The sequence below is a fragment of the Mauremys mutica genome, chromosome 12 (assembly GCF_020497125.1).
Source record: "Mauremys mutica isolate MM-2020 ecotype Southern chromosome 12, ASM2049712v1, whole genome shotgun sequence".
Taxonomy (NCBI): Eukaryota; Metazoa; Chordata; order Testudines; family Geoemydidae; genus Mauremys; species Mauremys mutica.
In genome coordinates this window covers 46,709,766-46,730,544 of record NC_059083.1, presented here as the reverse complement: position 1 = coordinate 46,730,544, position 20,779 = coordinate 46,709,766, and the positions used below count along the sequence as shown (strand labels likewise).

At 44.0% G+C, this 20,779-nt stretch overlaps 1 non-coding gene across 1 annotated transcript; it reads left to right on the top strand.

The window, feature by feature from the left end:
- The first annotated feature begins 16,284 nt into the window (after nucleotides 1-16,284).
- On the top strand, nucleotides 16,285-16,376 carry TRNAL-CAA. The gene is given in 2 exon segments: nucleotides 16,285-16,322; nucleotides 16,331-16,376. It is a non-coding gene; the product is annotated as a tRNA-Leu (tRNA).
- Nucleotides 16,377-20,779: the final 4,403 nt, after the last annotated feature.

Here is a 20,779-nt window from a genome sequence, read left to right as displayed (position 1 = left end):
TAGCATGTTTGCATATTAGTATGTATCCCTGCTGGCAAAAATGGAAAACTAAAAGGATAAAGACTGCATACTTAAGAAAGTCCTTTGAACTTTGTGTCTCTTATGGCACTTCTTCAATATTATTTGCCATTGATGATGATTGTCTCGGCTCTGCTGCCTTTTTCGCTAGCCGGCAGGAGAATGGTGACTCACCAGTCTGTGAAAATTATTTGAAGTTGAGGATGCTGTTGGGTTCCTTCACCCCAGCACAGGAGATGAAGAAATGCCTTTTCATCCAGTCCCGTGACTTCTGGAGATAAAGATACAATAGCATAAACTGATGACTCGTCTCTGACAAGGCTTCTTAAAGTTGCATGGCTTTTTCTCTCCCTCCCATAACTCCACCCAGGGGCCTCAGGACAAATCAGAATAGAGCACTCCCCCTAGAATTACTTGGCATTTCAACCAACAGAGAGAGATTCAGACATTGCAATCAAAATCAGGATGGTGGGGGAAGATATCTCCATTTGGAGAAGTCATCTGAAAACCCAGCAGCCTCAGCACTGTATAATTGAACATTGCTGAGTGTATATTTCCAAATAAGGAGATATGTATTAGAAGTGGCTCTTATTTTCCCCCTATGAAATCCAACAGGATTTCTTAAAGTATCTTAAAGTAAGGAGTTATACTTTAAACATATGTCTTTCTTGTCTATATATGGAACAGATAAGGCATTGTAACCTATATTGGGAGTGGAAGGGGGTGGTTTTGTAATTGATATAATGGTTAGAATCAGCTCCATTGACTCCAGTGGAGTTACTCCTGATTTACATCAGGGTAAGTGAGAGACAGATCAGACTCTCACATAGGCGGCAGGTTATATATTTGTGCGGTGCCCGGGCTCCAGGAATATTCAGGGCCAGGTGCCCTGCTCCAGCAATAGCTGGAGCTGGGTCTCTCCCTCGGCCCTGCTTGGATCGGGCCCCGGCCCCCGCAGGTCTCCTCCCCATCGCAGTGACTCTTCCTGGAGCAGGTCTCAGCCCCCGCCTGCCACCCCTCCACCCCCGCATGTCCCGTCCCCCCCCCCCGCCACGCCCCGTCCTTGCCTGAGGGAAAGCAGCGCAGGTCTCTCCCCTGCCTGCTCTGTGCTGCCGCAGAATGGCTGTCTGCTGCCGCAGGGTCCTAGTGCCTGCGCCACACCACTAATGGCAAGGCAGGATGCCCTTACCCTGAGCCTCTCCAACACCAAACCCTCATATCCAGCCAGAGCCCTCATCCCCCCCCCCGCACCCTAATCCTCAGCCCCAGCCCTGAGCGCCCCTTCATCATGAACCCCTCATCCCCCTGCACCCTAATCCTCAGCCCCAGCCAGAGCCCTCATCCCCCCGCACCCTAATCCTCAGCCCCAGCCCGGAGCCACCCCCCGCAGCATGAACCCCTCATCCTCAGCCCCAACCCTCATCCCTCTGCACCCTAATCTCTGCCCCAGTCCTGATCCTCCCCCCACAGCATGAACCCCTCATACCCAGCCAGAGCCCTCATCCCCCCCCCCCCGCACCCTAATCCTCAACTCCAGCTGGAGCCCTCATCCCCCCACACCCTAATCCTCAGCCCCAGCTCCCGCATCATGAACCCCTCATCCTCTTGCACCCTAATCCTCTGCCCCAGCCCTGAGTCCCCCACATCATGAACCCCTCATCCTCAGCCCCACATCCCTCACCCCACACCCAAAACCTCTGCCATAGCCCTGAGCCCCCTCCTGCATCATGAACCCCTCATCCCCCAGCCAGAGCCCTCATCCCCCCACACCCTAATCCTCTTCCCCAGCCCTGAGACCCCCCGCAGCATGAACCCCTCATCCCCAGCCCCACAGCCCTCACCCCACATCCCAACCCTCTGCCCTAGCCCTGAGCCCCCCCGCATCATGAACCCCTCATCCACAGCCCTCACCGCACAGCCCAATCCTCTTCCCTAGCCCTGAGCCTCCTCCTGCATCATGTACCCTTCATCCTCAGCCCCACAGCCCTCACCCTGCACTCCCTCCTATCCCCAAACTCCCTCCCCCTTCCCACACACCCCTTCCCAACCCCAAACTCCGTCCCAAAGCCTACACCCTTCACCCCCTCCTGCACACCCACCCCTGCCCCAGCCCGGAGCCTGCACCCAGCACCCAAACTCCATCCCAAAGCTTGCACCCTGCACCTCTCCTGCACCCTAATCCCCAGCCCAGGATCTGCACCCCAGACCTCCCCCGCCGAGCCCCCTCCCAGAGCCTTAGGCAGGTGGGGGCGGAGTTGGGGGGGGCGGAGTTGGGGGGCGGGTTCTGGGCACCACCAAAATTTTTACAAACTTGCCACCCATGGACGCTCAGTCTGTAGCCAGACCCTGGAAAGTTCTCTGAGTGTGTTTGGAATTAGACTGATTAGATTTGATTGGGCTAGCAGGTCAAATGGTATTTTTGTCTACTCCCTGAAATGATTAATTTAACTCTGAGAGTCGGATGTTGGGTGTGACTACCTGTATTTATCAGTTTAACATTTCCCTGAGAGGTGTGAGTGTAGCCCACAATGCATAGTGAAAATGTCCCCCAAGATAGCATGCTAGAAGGTGGGGAAAAGGACAATGGGATTGTAGTGGAGTGGTTACCCACTCCTGCCCTTGGGTGCTTAAAGCAGCCCTAGAGAGAGCTGCAGCTCTAAAAGCTGGGCTGACTGGGGAAGCAGCCACAGCTGGGCCACGCCCCAATCAGGCCACAGCTGGTCCCTATAAGAGGCTGTGAGCCAGAAGCCCAAACAATCTCCCTCTGCCTGTAGGGGGAGAAGGGCCTGGCTGCAGGGAGCTAGAGACAAGGTACCTGAGTGGAGCAGGGCTGGGGAAAGGCAGAGGAGCCAGGGAGCTCCTGCCTGGAAAGCCCCAGGCTGCGGCCTAGCATAAGGCCAATAGGTGCTGGGGTGCAGAGGGCAGCCCAGGGATAGGCCAAGGCAGCAGGTCCAAACCCAACCTTGCCAGTGATGAGTAGGCTGATAATTCAGTCTGCCCCAGAGCGTGGGGGCTAGACAACATGACTGGGAGTAGCCATATACTGAGGCGAGGTGGGGATAGAGGGTGGAGGTTCCCCTGGGAGTGGGAAACCCAAAGAGAAAGGGTTTACTGCCAGGGTGCAGCACCCCATGTAAAAGGGCACTGTGTCCAGGGAGGGACCTGGGGGCCAGAGGACAGACGGATCACTGGCCTGCAGAGGGCGCTTTGGAGCTGGAACAAGCTAATTCCCAGAAGAGACCAGCAGGAGGTGCTGCAGGGGTGAGCCCGCACGTCTACAGGGATACCTAACCCTACCCAGATGGGAACACATCTTTGGCCAATAATACCTGTTGCTATGTGGACACAATGCACCAGCACAACTGGCCAAGTGTGAATGCACACTGCTGAATTTGTTCTGTCAGTAGTGGAACTGGCTGGAAACTCAAATTCCCATTCTGTGGGAAATTCTGAAATTTCAAAAAGAAAAAAGTTATATTGAAGAAAAAAATTTTAATTTCCCACAGACCAGGAATTCCCAAATTTTGTTTAGAATATTTTGTTTTGACTTTTCAAAATGTTTCCACCTCTTCACAAACTGCTCAAAGGCCCAGCAACCTGCCAGGCAGCAAAGTGGCAAGTTCTGGGGGCCTGGAAGCCCCATATCCTGGTTTTACAAGCACTTAGGTGCCTTATTTCCATTGAAATCAGTGGAAGTGAGGCACATTTGTAAATCCCACTTGGTCTAAAAATCTGTCCCCAAATCTATTGAGGACTGTGAAGCACTCAGATACTGCAGTGATGAGAGCTAGATAAGCACTTAGAGTAGATCTGATCTAAAATTTACGCATGGAACAGTTTTTTCTTCAAATAAAATGCTGTTTTGTTGAAATTGAAACTTTCCATGGGAAAGTGTCTATTTCTTCAAAATTTCCTTGAAAAAAAGGAAATGAATTTTTGTGAAAAGATTTGCTAAGCATTTCAACAAAAGCTCCATTTCAACCTTATTGGAATGTGAGGTTGCTATTTTTCATTTCAAAAGAAACTTTCTGTTTCAAAATTTATTGTATTTTAGCAAATACAATATAAAATTTTAAAAATGCAGATTTTTATCTGAATGGAATATTTTTATTGATCCAAAATGAGGTTTTTATCCAAAAAATTGCTTTGTGGGAAGTTTTGAGAGTTTGGTTTTGTTCCAGTTTGGGGCCCAATACTCGGATGGTGTAAATTGAGAACTTCAATTGAAATCTAGGCTGCAACTCCACTGGCCAACTCTATATTTCAATCTAACCCACTTTAAACTAAGTGATAACTAAGGCCTCACATGCTCATTTGAACTAATCAAAAACTGGTAAAAAAAATGTTCATGAAAACTCCTGAGAATGTGAAATACTGTACAAGTATCAGAAAGCACTTTTTTCATTAATTCACCATTTTTCACAAAAAATGTGTATTGAAAATTTTATTTTCAGTTTTTCATTTTTTGGTTTCCTCTCTTTTTCTTTACTTTCCCCTCTCCCCCCGCCTTTGCTTCATTTTCCATTTTTGCCATTGAAAAAAAGAAAGGAAAGGAGAAAGGGGGAGGAAAAGTTAAAAAAAAACTGGAAAACAAAATGTTACATTGTGACACAAAAAGGGATGCTATATGTCACACATCAATGAGGTCATGGTGTTTGCCCTCTGCAATGTCATCATAGCTGTCACTGTGGTGTCACCTCCTATGCCTTCATCCCCTCCACTGTTCTCAAGACCTGCTCTGCAGTAGGTAGGTATAAAACCTCCTTCACCTGTGCCTCCCACATGATGGCCATGAGTCTGTTCTATGGGACAACCTTCTTCATCTCTGCCCAGCCAGTCACTATATCTGTTCCCAACCAGAGCAAAATGGTGTCCAAGTTCTATACCCTGGTGATCCCCGTGCTAAACCCTCTCATCTACAGCTTCAAGAACAAGGTTCATGGGAGTATGATGGGGAAGAAGAAGATTATTTTCAATTAAATGAATAGAGTCCATTGTCCAGTGGGCTCACAGTGGGGGTGCACACCTCCCTGTTCTGGAGCAGAACAGGTCTAAGGATGGGAGTTCAGTCTAGTATACCAGCTGAAGGTGTGACCCTTAGGCTTTAAGGCATCCCTTTCATCTCTGCTATAGATCAGAAAGGAAAAAAATATTTCTGTCCATCATTTGCTAATCGCCTTGTGCTCAAAAACATCCCTTTCATCTCTGCTATATATATCAGAAAGGAAAAAAATATTTCTGTCCATCATTTGCTAATCACCTTGAGCTCCTAAATACAAAAGCAGCCTGACTGCCATCCTCACGGCGACCGGCACGCTGCCCCCCATGGCTTGCAGCCCTAGGCATGTGCTTGCTGCACTGGTACCTGGAGCCACCCTTGCTTTCAAAGTTATTTTGTTTGAACATCCCCAGTCCAGATTGCAAAAGAAAGAGTGGTGTTAATCTTCCCTGCTCTGACCACAACCTCCACCCATTCACAATTCAAACTAAAATGTCACTCACAAGAGACTGCCCTCTTCTTGCTTGCTTGATTTGATCAGCAGGAAAATAGTTGATATCTTTGACATTTATAGCATCACCATTAAGTTTCAGGATGAACAACTTACTGGCCAAAAACTGGGTTTGCAACAAAACAAAAATTCCCCCCCAAAATCTCCTTCCTACAAAAAATGTTTTAGTTTCCATCTGAAAACTGGAAAACTGAACATTTTCATTCCCCTTAACTCTCCAGCCTGGGCTGTCTCTCATGATGCTTTCCTGGTGACAAGCAGCTGTTATCACTCCAGCTGCTGTTATCACTCAGCCACCAACGTACAGAGACTCACCCAAGTAAGTTGCATGAATGCTCTCTAAGCCACTCATGAACAATATAGAGGGAGACACCAGCAAATACCCCCAGGCCCCAGTCTTGCACCCCAGAAATGCACCATCTTACACTGCTCAAGACCTTCTCTTGAAGCTCATTAATTAGTTTGCCACTTTGTCCAAGGATAGTGGACATGCACCAGCCTTTGTAATCTGAGCAAATTGCCCAAGCACGTTAGACAAACTCACTGGTAAAGATAAAACATTCAAATAAGTTGAACTACAGAAACACATAAGGCATAAAGGTCAGAGATAGTTACCTAAGAAAATAAAAAGTAAACACACATTCTAAATCCTAAACTCTATTAGACTAAGCAAGATTTGGATTATACAGCTTTTCTCACCCCACTGGATGTCACAGTCAAGCTACAGTTCTTAATACACAGATTGAATTTCCTTCTCAGCCTGGGACCAATCTCCTCAGTTCAAAGTCTTTGTCTTCCCAGCATTCTTGTTACCTTCAGCATTGGTGAGGGAGGAGAGTGGTGGTCTCAGGATGCCACTGTCCCTTATTTTATACTCTCAATTCATCTCATGTCCCTGAGAAGATACGGGCCTTGGCATGACCTGATGGGCGGTTGCACAACTGAGTCATAGAGTTGAGCAATCCCCATTGTGTGATGCTTACGCAACCGTCTCTTACAGAATTGTAAACCTCTTGTTTACAATTACCCTTCTAGTCAATGGCTTGTGATGGTCGCTTAATGCCTGTTCGGATGTGAGTCACCTCCTTTGTTGCCACCGGATAGCTAGCTGTGGGCATCTCCCAGACACACAACATATTTCATATCAACCATATGACAGAATATCATAATTCCATTTACAATGATGATACAGATATTTTGACAGAACAATGAGTTTCAACATATAACCTTTCATTAGATATCTTACATGGCATCCTTTGTACAAAATATCATAATCATATACAATTATCCGTGTGGGGGTTACAGGGTGCTATTTTAAGGTACAGTGCATCACAAAGGCAAGCAGTGATAAACTTAAAGGGACGGGAGTTCATAGATAACTATATTCCAAGGACAGAAGGGACCATTGTGATCATCTAGTCTGATCTCCGTTATAACACAGGCCATAGAACTTTCCCATAATAATCCCAGAGTAGATCTTTTAGAAAAACATCCAGTCTTGATTTAAACATTGTCAGCAATGGAAAATCCATCACTCTAGGTAAATTGTTCCAATGGTTAATTACTCTCACTGTTAAAAATGTGCGTCTTGTTTCTAGTCTGAATTTGTCTAGCTTCAACTTCCACTCAGTGGATCACATCGTACCTTTCTCTGCGTCACACCTTAACCTTCCCTTTGTTAGACTCCAAGAGCTCAATCTATTTAGCTTATCACTATAAGGCAGGTTTTCTAATCCTTTAGCCATTCTTGTGGCTCTTCTTTGAACCCTCTCCCATTTCTCACCATCCTTCTTCAATGGTGGACACCAGAACTGGTCACAGTATTCCAGCAGCAGTTGCACCAATGCCATATACAGAGGTAAAGTAACCTCTCTACTTCTACTCGAGATTCCCCTGCTTGTGCATCCCTGGCTTACATTAGTATTTTGCCTACAGCATTGCACTGGGAGCTAATGTTCAGCTGATTACCCCCCTGCCTGCCCCCAGTGCCCCCAAAATCTTTTTCAAAGTCAATGCTTCCTAAGACAGAGCCCCCAGCCTACATTGTTTCTTTTGAGATGTACACATTGACATTTAGCCATATTAAAACACAAAAGTTCTTCCACATTTGTTCATCAGTTTCTTGGACGATATTTGCATCCAATTTGTAAACAGGCTGAGAGTAATTGTCTATGTCTGCCATTTTCAGTGGAGCCCAAGGGAGTCGAGTGGCCAAATCCCATTGGAATTCATTTGCCTATGATCCCAATTTTTAATCATCTCTGTGCTGTAACCCTTTGGGAGTGAGACCTGTTTTCATGAAAATGTTCCAAAGGCTTTGTTTATGTAGCGTTATAGAAATGGGTGGAAGGGATGAAAGGGACCCCAAGAGGTCATTTTGTCCATGCTCCCATGCTGAGGGAGGATTAAATGTACTTAGACCATCCCTGACCATATAACCTGCTATTTAAATCTAATTTTTGCAGGGCAGATTTATTTTCTATGCTGAAAATGTAGGCTGGACTTTTCAAAAGCGGCAAAGGGAGTCAAGTGCCCAACTCCCATTACCACACTTTGGGAGTTCAGTGCCTAATTCCTTTAGTCTCTTTGGCTCCTGCCAGGCTCTGTTTCAACCTCAGAACTAGAGCTGGTCACTGTTCTCCATCTAACACAGTTTGGACAAAAAATGACTTTGTTTTTGATAAAATGTCAGAAAAAAATTATTTTCTGCCTAAACTGAAAATGTGTTGGTCAAAAGCTTTTCAGGCTTTGGTAATACTATTCAGTGTTTGAAATAGGATTTTTAACAGAAAGCACTGAATCTCTGTTCAGAGCAGCCCTACACCACTGCTTAATGCAGGGGTTCACAATTTTTTTTATCCCTGAGGCCCACCTGTGCTGCTGATGGACCCAATCACGGCATTGTCCCTGGGAGGCTTGGGAGGCTGATGATCCAGGAGGCCCGTCAGCCATGGATTGCGGGGGATGGCAACTCAGAGCCGGAATGGCCGTGAACCCTCCAGCCTCCTCCAGCTGCCCTGGGAGTCGCCACCTCTTGGGAATGGCCCCTTCTCCTCGCCCTCCACCAATTGCCTAGCGTCACCGCTTCACCCTCACCTGCCCGGCGAGGGTGCTGATCTCCTCCGGCTCTGGGCAGAGTCCATTGCTGGCCACCACACAGTTGCTGTCCACTTCTCAATGCCCCCCATCCTCCCCATGTCTGCGTCAGCAAACCACTCAAGACTATGGCACAGCCCATCTTTGGGCTGCAGCTCACAGTTTGGGAACTCCTGGATTAATGGAATAACAGCTCTGCTAGCAAGGGAATCTGCACAGCTGCATGCACATCTTATAAAGCACTTTAGAAAGATGAGACAGCACCGTTACCTTAATTCTTCTAAAAGGAAACTGAGGCACGGATAGGTGATGTGACTTGTCCAAGGTCACACAGCAGGTCAGTGGGAGACCCAAGAATAGAACCTGTGTCCTGATTTCTTGTTTTCTTCAGTAACTAGGGACAAGCTTTTCAAAAGATCTTAAGTGACTTAGGAGCAAAATCCCATTCAAAGTCACCTGGGGATTTAGGCACCTAACATAGCAGATTAGCACCTAAGTTCTTTAGTGTATCTAGCCCATGGTTGCCTAATTCTCATATTTCCCTTTGAAACACTGTACTTTGGAAGGTCTCTAGGGGGCAGGGACTGGCTCTCACTAATTTTTTTTTTTTTTACTTTTCCAAGTCATTGGGGTTCTGATCTCATTTGATGCCTAAAGGGTTAATGTAATAAAAATAAATAATAATTAATAATTCATCTAATGTTGCCCCACAATTCGTAGAGATGAAAGAGTCCTGTTATGACATTTGTTCAGCTCCTTCCACCCCTTTTTGCCATTGTGATTTCTCCTGTAGAATCAATCTTTCAGTGGATAACACAGATTGTTCTCCCACATTACATAGTTCATTGCCAACTTTTCATTATGTTCAAGGGCCAGGATTGTCCCCTACAACCTGTTTTTCATTGTCCAGTGCAGACTGCCTGCTGCCATTATATATTCCATTGCCATCTTCCCTTTGCAAGTACCACACAAAATCTGTGTTAAAACAGAGACAATGTTTTACATCAGGAAGTATGGGTGAAATGCATTGCAGGGATGTTGTAATTATACAAAATTAAGTGTTAAAACCCAAGAACTTCCAAGTTAAGGTTAAACTTAAATCCAAACATATTAAGGAATGAAAATGCACAGTTAAGCCACCAAAATAACCTTAACTCTGCCCTATCATATTTTTTTCCAACTTTCCATCTAGTTAAAACAATGAAATTTTGCAAATAGGAAATAAATTCATAATCTTTTTTGTATGGTTCATGGCAATTTCCTCACCATTATTCTTCAAAGTTTCACTACCAGCAGTCATTAAGATGGAGTCAAGGTTTAGAGAACATCTCCTTAATTTAGGGTAGAATATATTACAAGGTGTAATTTCCCCATAAAAGCCCACAGGAAATTCAAAATTAAAGTTAAACAATATGCATACATGTTAGAGCAAGAAATGATATTAGGGCACCCAAACAAACTTAGCACTGCCCTATAGTGACACCTTGAAGGGGGAAAAAATGAGGGGAGAGGGGGAATCTAATGTGTACTTAAAAATCTTGGAGTCCAAAAAGACTAAAAGGTTTTAATCATAGTTTTAAAGGCTTTTGTGTGTCTTTTTTTATTCATGTTCTTTCATGGAAGAGTTTTCAGTTCAGCAATTTCTACAGGGCAAATTTCACCTCCTCCTTCCTGACAGATAGATCTTGGGGTTCAGAATTGGGATGACAACATTGTATATGTGGATGACTATAATATTCCTTTCAGAGGAGACCCCAGGGGAGTTGGTACATAGCATGGAAACGACATCATGGAGTGGGAGGTGCAGGTAGAAAAGATATTGGTCCTGATTTCCCATGATTGTCCAGAGGTAGGAAATTAAGTAGAGGTACAGCAGGAAGTTGGGGACAAAAAAACTCAGTGTGAAGCTCCTAGTGATGATTTTGAGGAGGCTCAGGTTGAGGAAGGTACTGCAGCAGGCCAGGCTCAGCAGGGACTTGATGTCACAGAGGAAGTCATAGAAGCAGCTGAGGCACTAGAAACACAGCCAGGAGGTCATGACTGTTGCATCAGCATGTTCAGGGATGAAGTGGCCCAGGTGGCTGCTATCAGCCACAGGCAGGCCTGTGGGTTCCTGACCAGTGTGTAGTGCAGTGGGTTAAAGAGGGCCATGTAGCAGTCACAGGCCATGACAACTGGCAGAAGGGCCTTCCTGCTGCCCAGGAAGTGGAAGAAATGGAACTGGGTGAGGCAGCTGGTAAAGGAGATGGCCTGGTGCCCCCAGAGGAAGCCGGCCAGCATCTTGGGTATGGTGACTGTGGAATAGAAGATGTTTTGCCCAGGAAGAAGGACATTGGGGTGGAAAGTTGGGGCTGAGCCACTGTCAGAAATTTCATACAGATTTAGACATTTCATAAGATCATCCCCAATTCTTAAGTGAACCAAGACAGATACCACAAATAATCACACAAGGTTTATTACATGCACTGTTGGGGCATCCAAAAAATCTTAACTCTCCATTGTTGTGACAAGAAGAGGGGTGTGGGGAAAAGAAACAAATCAATGGGGCTTTAAAAATTTGGTTAATTTAAGCTGGCTGCACAGACCTTAAAATACCTCTATCACAATTGTATGTTTAGTTACCAGCTGTGAATACAAGCCAGAGTAGAGATTTCTACTAAAAGAAATTTCATTTATGATGAATAATGGGAGGAAATGAGAATTACAACTAATAAATATTCAAATGTAACCTATGTACCAAATTTCTAACAATTAGAGATGAAGAAAACTTGGGAGGACATTTTTCCATCTCCATCTTGGTCACTGCAAGAATGTTACCTATAGTCTATTTTTCCAGGGGATACTGAAGATAGATCCTGTGAAAGTAGAATGAATTATATTGTAAAAATAAGAATGGATTAAAGAAATGTTGTATGTACCTTTAAGCAGAAATAAGAAATGTTGAAATACAGGTGCCAGGAAAAGAAACATTAGGCATAAACAATGGTGCTAATGGCAAAACATTAACAGAAGATGGGTAATAGTTAGTAAGGAAAAAAGATATGCATGCCTAGCCAAGGTAAACTTATCTGATTCTGCTTCCTTTGTTATCTTGTTAAGTTCTCACCCTTTTATCTGTATAAATAAGATAGTTTGTGTCTTGCATGGTGCTCACATTATCTGGGTGTCATTAGCAGAGCGCTGTGCTAATAAAACAGAGTGGTCTGACAAACTGTGAGTCCTGAGTCTAACTTTGACAATTTGGAGGTTCCACCGAGATGGCAACCGTCTTCACTGGGGCTGTGTGATTCCTGATCGTTTTTGTAGGACGACCGTGGCAGCCGGCACCTGGGCATTTGGCCCGAGCGGTCCTCCACCAGAACGGAAAGGCGCACAACCACAGTGAAGCCTACGCCATTGAACCTGGTGGTTCCCACTCTGTTCTGGTAGGGATCCCAGGATCTGACATCAGGAATCTGGTCAGGTAATTATTCCTGTTGTGGAGGCCAATGAATTAATTAATAAAGGTTTGAAGGGATCTTAATGTATGTTAGTTAATTTAGTCAGAAGTTAAGATGTGACCCTGCATGCTGTAAGATATGTGGTACAGAGAGAATTGTGTGAAGAGTCATTACGACCTTCTGAATTGCAGTCTTGTTTTCTGTTCTAGTATTGCAGACAAATAAGATAGCGAATAGGCTTATGTATAAACAAATGCAAATGTTTATCTTCAATGTCTCCAAGATTACTAACCATTGTCTGTTACAAAGGTATAAATGATTGTTATGAATTGCTTACTAATTGAGAGAGATCCGTCCAGGACTAGGGGCAACCCAGTCCCTATGACACTCTCTCCCTCTTGTGTTCACTAGAGAAATTAATAAAGTATTTGGTTTTGCTGCACCCAAACAAAAGCGAGAACTTAGTTTTTCTTCGACACTGTGTTTTGTCCGGACTGAGGACTGTCCTGTCTCTGTGTCTATCCATCCTCCTGTGGAGTGTTTGAATCTGGGTGCCATCTCCATCTGGGGATCGGCCAACCAAGGGGTTCCTGTCCCCGCGGTCTGAGTGAGTGGAATCCGGACAATCGCAGCCGCACCGCACTGTGGGTAAAACCCCTGGTGTGAAAGCAAGGGCGATTGAGGCAGTAGCCTGTGGGCTCCTTTTGTATGTTGCACCGTGCATCGCTCTGACAAACCCGAATTTTCTTCTTGTGCGATTGGTGTGTGAAGTCCTCCTGTATGGGTAACCAGATGTCTAAGTAGGGACAGTTCCCTAAACGAATGCCGGCTCATTTTATATATTTAGGATGGGTCCCGACTCCTGTAAGAAGGGTCCGGACTCCTGTAAATTTCTGGAAAAATGGTCTAGGCTAACTCAGGGGGATCCCAAAACTCAGTGGCCGCTGTTAAAATCTTGGAACAAAGACTGAGTGGACATCTTAAAGGACAAACTCGGCCAACCTAAAACTAAATTGGCTAAAGAAGAGGTTAATTGTTTCATTCAGCGGTGGGAAGAGGCAAATCGTAGCTGGACAAAATCAAAACTCGCCTTTCTCAAATATTCAAATAATAAGTTAAAAGCTTTATTAAAAGCCTCCTCTCCCACCACCAGACCGAGCGCTCCCCTTTACCCCGTTCTCCCACCACCAGAAAGAGCGCTCCCCTTTACCCTGTTCTCCCTCCACCCCGGATCGATCCAACCCCCTTAATACTCCCATCTCATTGTAAAAAGGACAAAAAGCCCCTTGTTCTGTTCCCCTTTGTTGTCTGCCTCAAAAAACTGATTCTTTAGTGTTCCAATACCAATTCTGCAAGGAGGGTGGGCTCCTCAACTAGCCCCCACCCTTCCTGGTCCCTTTCCTTAAACATTTCTTTCAAAATTGTGAAGTGACCACAATATCACTCACAAATGGTTCATTGGGAAAAAAAAGCAGGATCGGGCCCAGAAAAGCAGGCAAGCAACAGATAAAGAAACTGAAAAACAGGTTGGAAGCCCTAAGGGCATAGTGTCAGGAGTAAGAAAAGCAGTAAGTGCAGGCATGAACCCCTGGAACAATACTTAAAATGGTGAAATCTGAGGTGATAAAGGTGTCATTCTGGGAGATAAACAAGTGATTTAAGCAAAGAGAGTGAAAAGTTAACTCTACAGAGGCTGGAGAGAATTACGCAGTTAAACTTTGTGAAAATGTTAAAAAGGACCATGTTAAAGAGAGAGAATTCTTGTTTCTTTGCAGCCATTCTGAAGGGAAAATGGGCCCTTTTCCAGAAGAGTGCCTGTAAATTATCCAAATATACATACAGCTATGTAAAAACAAAGCAGTGTAAAGGAATGTTAAGGAAAAGAAAATGTGTATGTATCTATTTGTCTGTGAAAATATGTAAAGTTTTAAGAATCTAAACCAGCACATCTGGTTTGTAAAACTCCTGTTTTGCAGGTGTAAGATAAATTGGTTTTGTTTTTGTTTTTAATGCCACTAAAAAATCATTTGATTCTTTAATTTAAAGTTTAAAAACTGATAAACCTTTTTGCAAGACACAGGTAATTAGTGTTGTTTGGCTTTGAGATTTAGCATTTAACCCTTAAGGGGTAACTTGATTCTTTATAAAATTTTAAATGTTTTTAAATAAAGACCAAGTCATGGCTGCAATAGGGCAGTCAAAATCAGGAGAATAGGGAGAGATTCTGGAGTCTTTTTGTTTGGTTGGTTGGGGTTTTTTTGTAACAATAGCAGATAAGAGCTGTAGCTGAAGAATAAGAAATTAACAGTGACCCTCTGAAGCAACAGCAGAGGTGAGGTGCACAAAACAAAAAGAAGCAACGTTAAAAACACTGAGCCTTAAAATGGCTCTGTGTAATCAGACTGTCACTTTGATAAGGGTACATGAAAACTCTGTAAAAACAAAAGAAACAGTTACACCTTATGTAAAAATTGATATGGCTAATGTTTAAAAAAAAAAAGAGTTGTAGTATAGAAGGAATGCGCTTTTTTCCTAGGACATATGCAGTGTATATTGTAGAAAGGGGTAAAAGAAATGCAAATGAAACGTGCTACTGAATTAAAATACTATTAGGGCTCCAAAAAGAGCCGCAACAGACTGTTTTCTTTTTCAGATCTCTGTGTGTTTTGCAAGCAGAAGTTGAAAGTGGAAAGAAATCAAAACTCTGGTGGAAGTTGATTGTGTTCCTTTTAAGACAGAGTCTCTGAGCTCTGCTGATGGCTTTGAATCCAAAAGCCATGCCTGTGTTGATGCAAATTACCTAACTGATAAAGGAAGCTGAGAACGGCCAGCACAAAAGAAATTGCCTAAATAAAAGACATGGTATAACAAGATATCTTTAATAGATTTGATGCTAATGTTATTGTTAATATTAAACATTGAAATAAATGTAATGTTAGTAAGTACCCATGTAACAACGTATAGTGTGTATGATTTTTGGAAAAATTCTTTAAGGTAATATGGTAATGATGCTTCTCAGCTATTACCTGTGAATGAACTTAAAGCTTAACACAGCAGGAAAAACATTACAAACTTGGTCTGCTATATAAGAAGAAAAACCTGAGGTACACCACCTCATGAATTTAATAACTAAACAGTGGAATAATTTCCCCATAATCCTCAAAGTAGAAGCCACTAAAACCTGGCCTGCCTATAGAACAAAAAAACACAAGAAAATATGGGGGTAATTCCTCTGTTTTGCCTGCAATCAGCAAGGGTATTTGTAAAAGAAAGGAATCTTTTAAGCGATAATCAATGCCACCCTGAAAGGGGTAGAAAAATGTTATTTTTGTCTTTCAGAAAATCAGAAAAAGCTAATAGGAGCTACAGAACAACCTATTACAAAAACAAATAAAAGTTAAAAAAAACATACTGCAATAGCTATGAAATGTACTGAAATGCAGATATTTAGAACATAAGATGTTTTGGGTAATAAAAAAAATTAAGGTTTTGATACATCTGTTAAAGCAAAAAAAAAAAAGATAATTGTTTAATACCTATCAATATAACTGGATGCAGTATGTCTCCAGTACGGTAAAACAAAATTTGTTAAGTGAAAAAAATTGTTAAAATTGCACACCAACAGGTTCTCGAAGCAAAGATATGGAAAGCTAGCCCATTCCCCAGATTGCACCTGGGATCCTTCCAGCTACCCCAGACCTCAAGCCAGTGGGCTGGGGAGGAAGGGAAACTATTGGACACTAGGTTCACCCTAGATTAATCTTTTTTCCCCAATTTTCTTGGGGAAACAAAACAAAAACATCGTTTTCTTAAGAACTCAACTTCCATTCAGGCTCCAAACTCTTTTGCAAGATTTCCAGAAGGGCTCAACACCCTGAGTGCTGAGCTAGTTTGGGGGAAAAAACCAAACAAGGCCGGTACCGATTGTGAGTGCTGGCTGCTTGACTCTGTGGCCCACCGTGCGGGAGTTTGAGGTTCTCATTAAGCTAAGTGTCTCTATTCTGTCTCTGTCCTAGTGTCCATCTAATAAGTGAGGGGGGAGATTAGAACACCTCAGAACGCACAGGGTTGTAGGAAATCTGCAACTTTAGATGAGGGTGATGGTGTCTAAAAACCAGATGTGATGTAGGTGTTGAACGAGAGATGCTGTCTTGTCCTCCTTGAGCGGCTCATATAATATTGAAGAAAAGGAGGGTTGAGAGAGCTGTTTTTTTCCTAGCGTCAGGATGGCCGAGTGGTCTAAGGTGACAGACTCAAGGCTCTGTCTTCTGGTCGCCTGCAGGTGGCGTGGGTTCAATTCCCATTCCTGACACAGCTTCTTGATTCCACCTCAAGAGGTGGTCTGGTTTCAATTGCCCTTGTAACATTGGAAGAGCCCTTGTTTAGGAGCTTTCTTAGAGTAGCGGCAAGAGAAGTTAGAGGGAATTGTAAATACCTTCAGAATCCATGCGCTCAAGGCACCCAGTTGGGTAAATTTCAGTTTATTCCCCACCAGAAAGTTGACATTGCTGGATCTTGGGCAGGTATGGATGTCAAACATACAGGTGGAGGAAGAAGGGAGCAGTGCAGTAGACACTGATAAAGGGAAGGTAAGACTCTTAGTCTCCGGGTTTGGGCTTGAGCCCTAAACTGGGTGCTCTAGGTACTCTGGTTTGGCTGCTTCAGGAGGGCACAGAATTGACAACGTAGGGAGCAGAGATAGGAGGCAGCTACAACCAAGAGCCCTGTTAGATTGTGTCAACATCCTATCAGGAGGTCTCAAAGCCTCTCTCTCAGTTTGTATCTCAGAAATTCTATCCGCTCCAGGATCTTTCTCCATCGAAGAGCCGCTAGGTAGGCAGAAGAAGAGGTGGAGAGGATTGTGATGGAGGTAACTAAAGCAGAGAAGAATTGTTCCTCTTGGAATTTTTTGTGTTTCTCTTGTGATCCTGACGGAGGAACCGGAAGCATCATTTGATTTTTTTCAGGCTACTTTCTGTCCAACAGATTAAGTTGGTCCATTGTCCATTCCCCACAGGGGTTAAGAGCTGGAACCCCTGTGCTCTGAGTCACAACCTTAGCCCAACTGAAGGCACTGAAACAAACTCAAATGATGCTTCAGCTTCCTCCCTCAGCATCACAAGACCAACACGAAGAAAACTCCCGAGGAATGGAGCTCTGAGCATTGCCAGGTTGTGAGTTCCGTGCCCTCAGGAAGCAGCCAAAATGCTCGAACCACCACCCGCTTCTCTTGGACCGCTGGCAACATGGTGTTTGCACAGGAGCTGCAAGCCCTTCTTTCCTGTCTTTGTCTACCCTGGCCCCTTCCCCCCAAATGCTTTCATCGGACGCTGGAGGGACCTAAGGACCTGCAGGTTCCCGCACCCACCTCCTAAAGCAAACAGTCCTTCCCTTCTCTGACATTCCTGGAGCCGCGCATCCTTGGAGGAGTTTTACCCCAGGGGGTTCTGATTCCCTGCGAAAAGATGTGTCTGGTGGCCGGCGGGAACTGTCTTCTCTGCCCCCTCTTTGGGCGCTGAGAAGCTTTTTCTGAGAAACAGCACCGCCTCCTGGTGGGAGAATCCTAAATTCCACCCTCCCGCCCAGGTTTCTCTGAGCAGCTGCTAGATGAACCCTACTTCTCTGGTCTAGACACCAGCATCTAACTAGCCTTGGAACGGGCCCTGTTTGCTAGCTGGAGAGCGAAGGAACCAGGAAAGAAGGCAAATGTCAGGAAACGAATCTCAGCACGCAAAGAAACTTCCTTCGCTCTTCTTTTGCACTGTCTGTGCCTTTGCGACTGTTTGAGGCCTAGCCCGACTAGCTCAATCAGTAAAGCATGAGAATCTTAATCTCAGGATCATGGGTTTGAGCCCCACGTTGGGCATTTGGTCTTGCACTCTTTGACATCACTCTTTCCCTTAGAGTCTCAGAACATAACAGAATCCACTCTTTGTTCTCTCAACCATCTGAGGGGGTCTTGGACCTTTAGTACATCATGAAGACAACAAGACACATTGACAATTCCATGGTCCTAAGAGAGTAGAGTCTCTTCTAGCCCAGGCAAGAGAGGGAAAAAATAACCTTTCAGAAGCTGATTGCCCCTTGCCCCCCACCCCCTGAGCAGCCATCTAGAGCTTCGCTACTTATTTCTATATCTTCGCCAGCGCTCAGTAGTTGAGATAACTGCTTCTTTCTCAAATCCTCCACCAGCCCTCTTCATTGGGAAGGAGATTGCTTAAGGCTGACGATTCCAACCACATCTTATTCATCCCTCGTACATTTCTGTAAGCCCATGGAGAGTAAAACAAGATAGCAATCAAACTGTTTAAAAAAAAAAAAAAAAGATGTGGCCTCAATGTATAACAATACTGGAAATTGTTTTAATATGTTTTCTGTTTCTTTTTCATATCAGTGCTAAAAATAGGAAGGGAACCGTAAGGAAACGAAGAGCTCAGAGCTTGTGTTTACCTCCTTTGAAGACGAACGAATGGCCTCAGTTGGACAGAAAGTAGGCCTAGAAAGTCAAGCCCAAGCCTTCAAATATAATCTCCCTGGTGGTCTAGCGGTTAGGATTTGGCACTTTCACCGCCATGGCTCGCGTTTGATCCCTGGTCAGGGAGTTACCCTCATCAACAAAAGTCTGCCTTTCCTTCTTCGTTTGGAGTTCAACCGGAAGAATGCAACTTCCTGCCCTCATTCAGAATGCTTGTAGACTCTTTGGAGGCCATGGGGAAAGCAAAGCTTCCAACTATTACAATATTCCTATTTGCCCCTTAAAGCCCAGCCTCTGCACCCTTTTACACAAATACACTTTCTTGTGCAAACAATTTAGTTTTTTGTTCTTACCTAGCCTAACCTAAATTAGAACAACATTGCATTTTGACCCAAGAGCTTTTTTTTTTTTCATTTTTCTTGGTGAAACCAAACCAAACCAAACAATCATTTTGGGTCCACCAAAATATTTCACTAAATATAATATTCATTCAAAAACCTTTCACCAGCGCTATATACAAGTCTTGGAAGTAACCACCCCGGAGAAAGATCATTAAGCTTTTCCATTCCTAAGATCTAGCTGCTGAAGGCTTCTGAGCATGGGCTATGGGCCTTTCACCTCTAGGCCAATGGTTACCCTCTTGCTCAGGTGGCTACTGATGAAAGGCAACGTGGTTTAGTGGCACATCCATTTCAGCCTCCCTCTTCCAATGTCTACAGGGGGGTGTTTGTTTCGCATTGCATCTAAGAATCAAATCAATTCTCTTGAAACCTCAACCTGGAATCAAGGTGATTGTAGGTCAAGGAAGGAAGGTTTTCTTCATCCTGTTCTAGTAAATGCTCAAAGTTGCGATGGTTCTTGGAGCTTCCAGACACATTGGCCAGAATTTTCAGAAGGTCTCACACCCACCGCTAGGGCCAGATTTTCAGAAGAACTAGGCTCCCAGTTAGGCACTAAAATCTTTAGCCAGATTGTCAAAAAGGCTCAACCTATTTTTCCAAAAAATGAGTTATTTTGGAAAAAAACCTTGTGAAGATTGTGGGTGCTGGTTACTTGTCTATGTGGCCCACACTGCTGGAGTTGGAGGTTCACCATTGTTTTCTCAGAATGCGGTGTCTGTAGTCTGCCTCAGTTCTGGTGTCCATCTTTTATTCTCCTAATAAATCAGCAGGGAGACTAAAACAACATCGGACTCACAGGGCTCCCAGAAACCTGCAAAGTAGGCATCATGGACACAGACTCCAAAGGAGCTACAGCCAATTTACGCAGTGGCACCAAGTAACAGAACAAGGAGTAATGGTCTCAAGTTGCAGTGGGGGAGGTTTATTTTGGATATTAGCGAAAAAACCTTTTTCATTAGGAGGGTGGTGAAGTACTGGACTTGGTTACCTAGGGAGGTAGTGGAATCTCCTTCCTCAGAGGTTTTTAAGGTCAGGCTTGAGAGAGCCTTGGCTGGGATGATTTAGTTGGGAATTGGCCCTGTTTTCAGCAGGGGGTTGGACTAGATGATCTCCTGAGGTCCCTTCCAACCCTGATATTCTATCATTCTATGATTCTAAGATTCTAGATTCTAAGATCACAAGTCCCACTGAAAATCAATGATACACCTGGATTGCAGATCGGTTGAATAAGAAGAGGCCTTTCTTTGCTTCATTAATTTTCACAATCAAACAACAATCTAACTCCTTAAAAGTTATAAATATAAGAACTACCATACTAGGTCAGACCAATGGTCGATTTAGTCTAGTATCCTGTCCTTCAGTAGTGGCAAATGCCAGATGCCCCAAAGGAAATGAACAGGACATGGCAATTATCAAGTGATCCATTCCCTGTTGTTCACTCCCAGCATCTGGCAGTCCGTAGCTTAGAGACACCAAGAGCATGAGGTTGCATCCCTGACCATCTTAGCTAATAGACATGGATGGACATATCCTCTATGAATTTATCTAATTCTTTATTTACCCAGTTATAGACAAAATATTTCACAAAAATTTTCAACAACATTTGCATTTCAAAGGTTTCAAAAATAACTTACTCTTTTAAAAATAAATATTTGTGACATATTTGACTAAAATGATTAGGTTTGGATTTTTCAGTTTTGTTTTCTTTTGTTGGTTTTTTACTACTGCCCCCTTTGAATCTTTTTTTTTACTTTCTCCCCTTTTTCTAACGAGAAACAAAAGAGAGGAAGAGAAAAAGGGGAAGAAAAATAAACCAAAAGAGTGAATTAATTATATTTT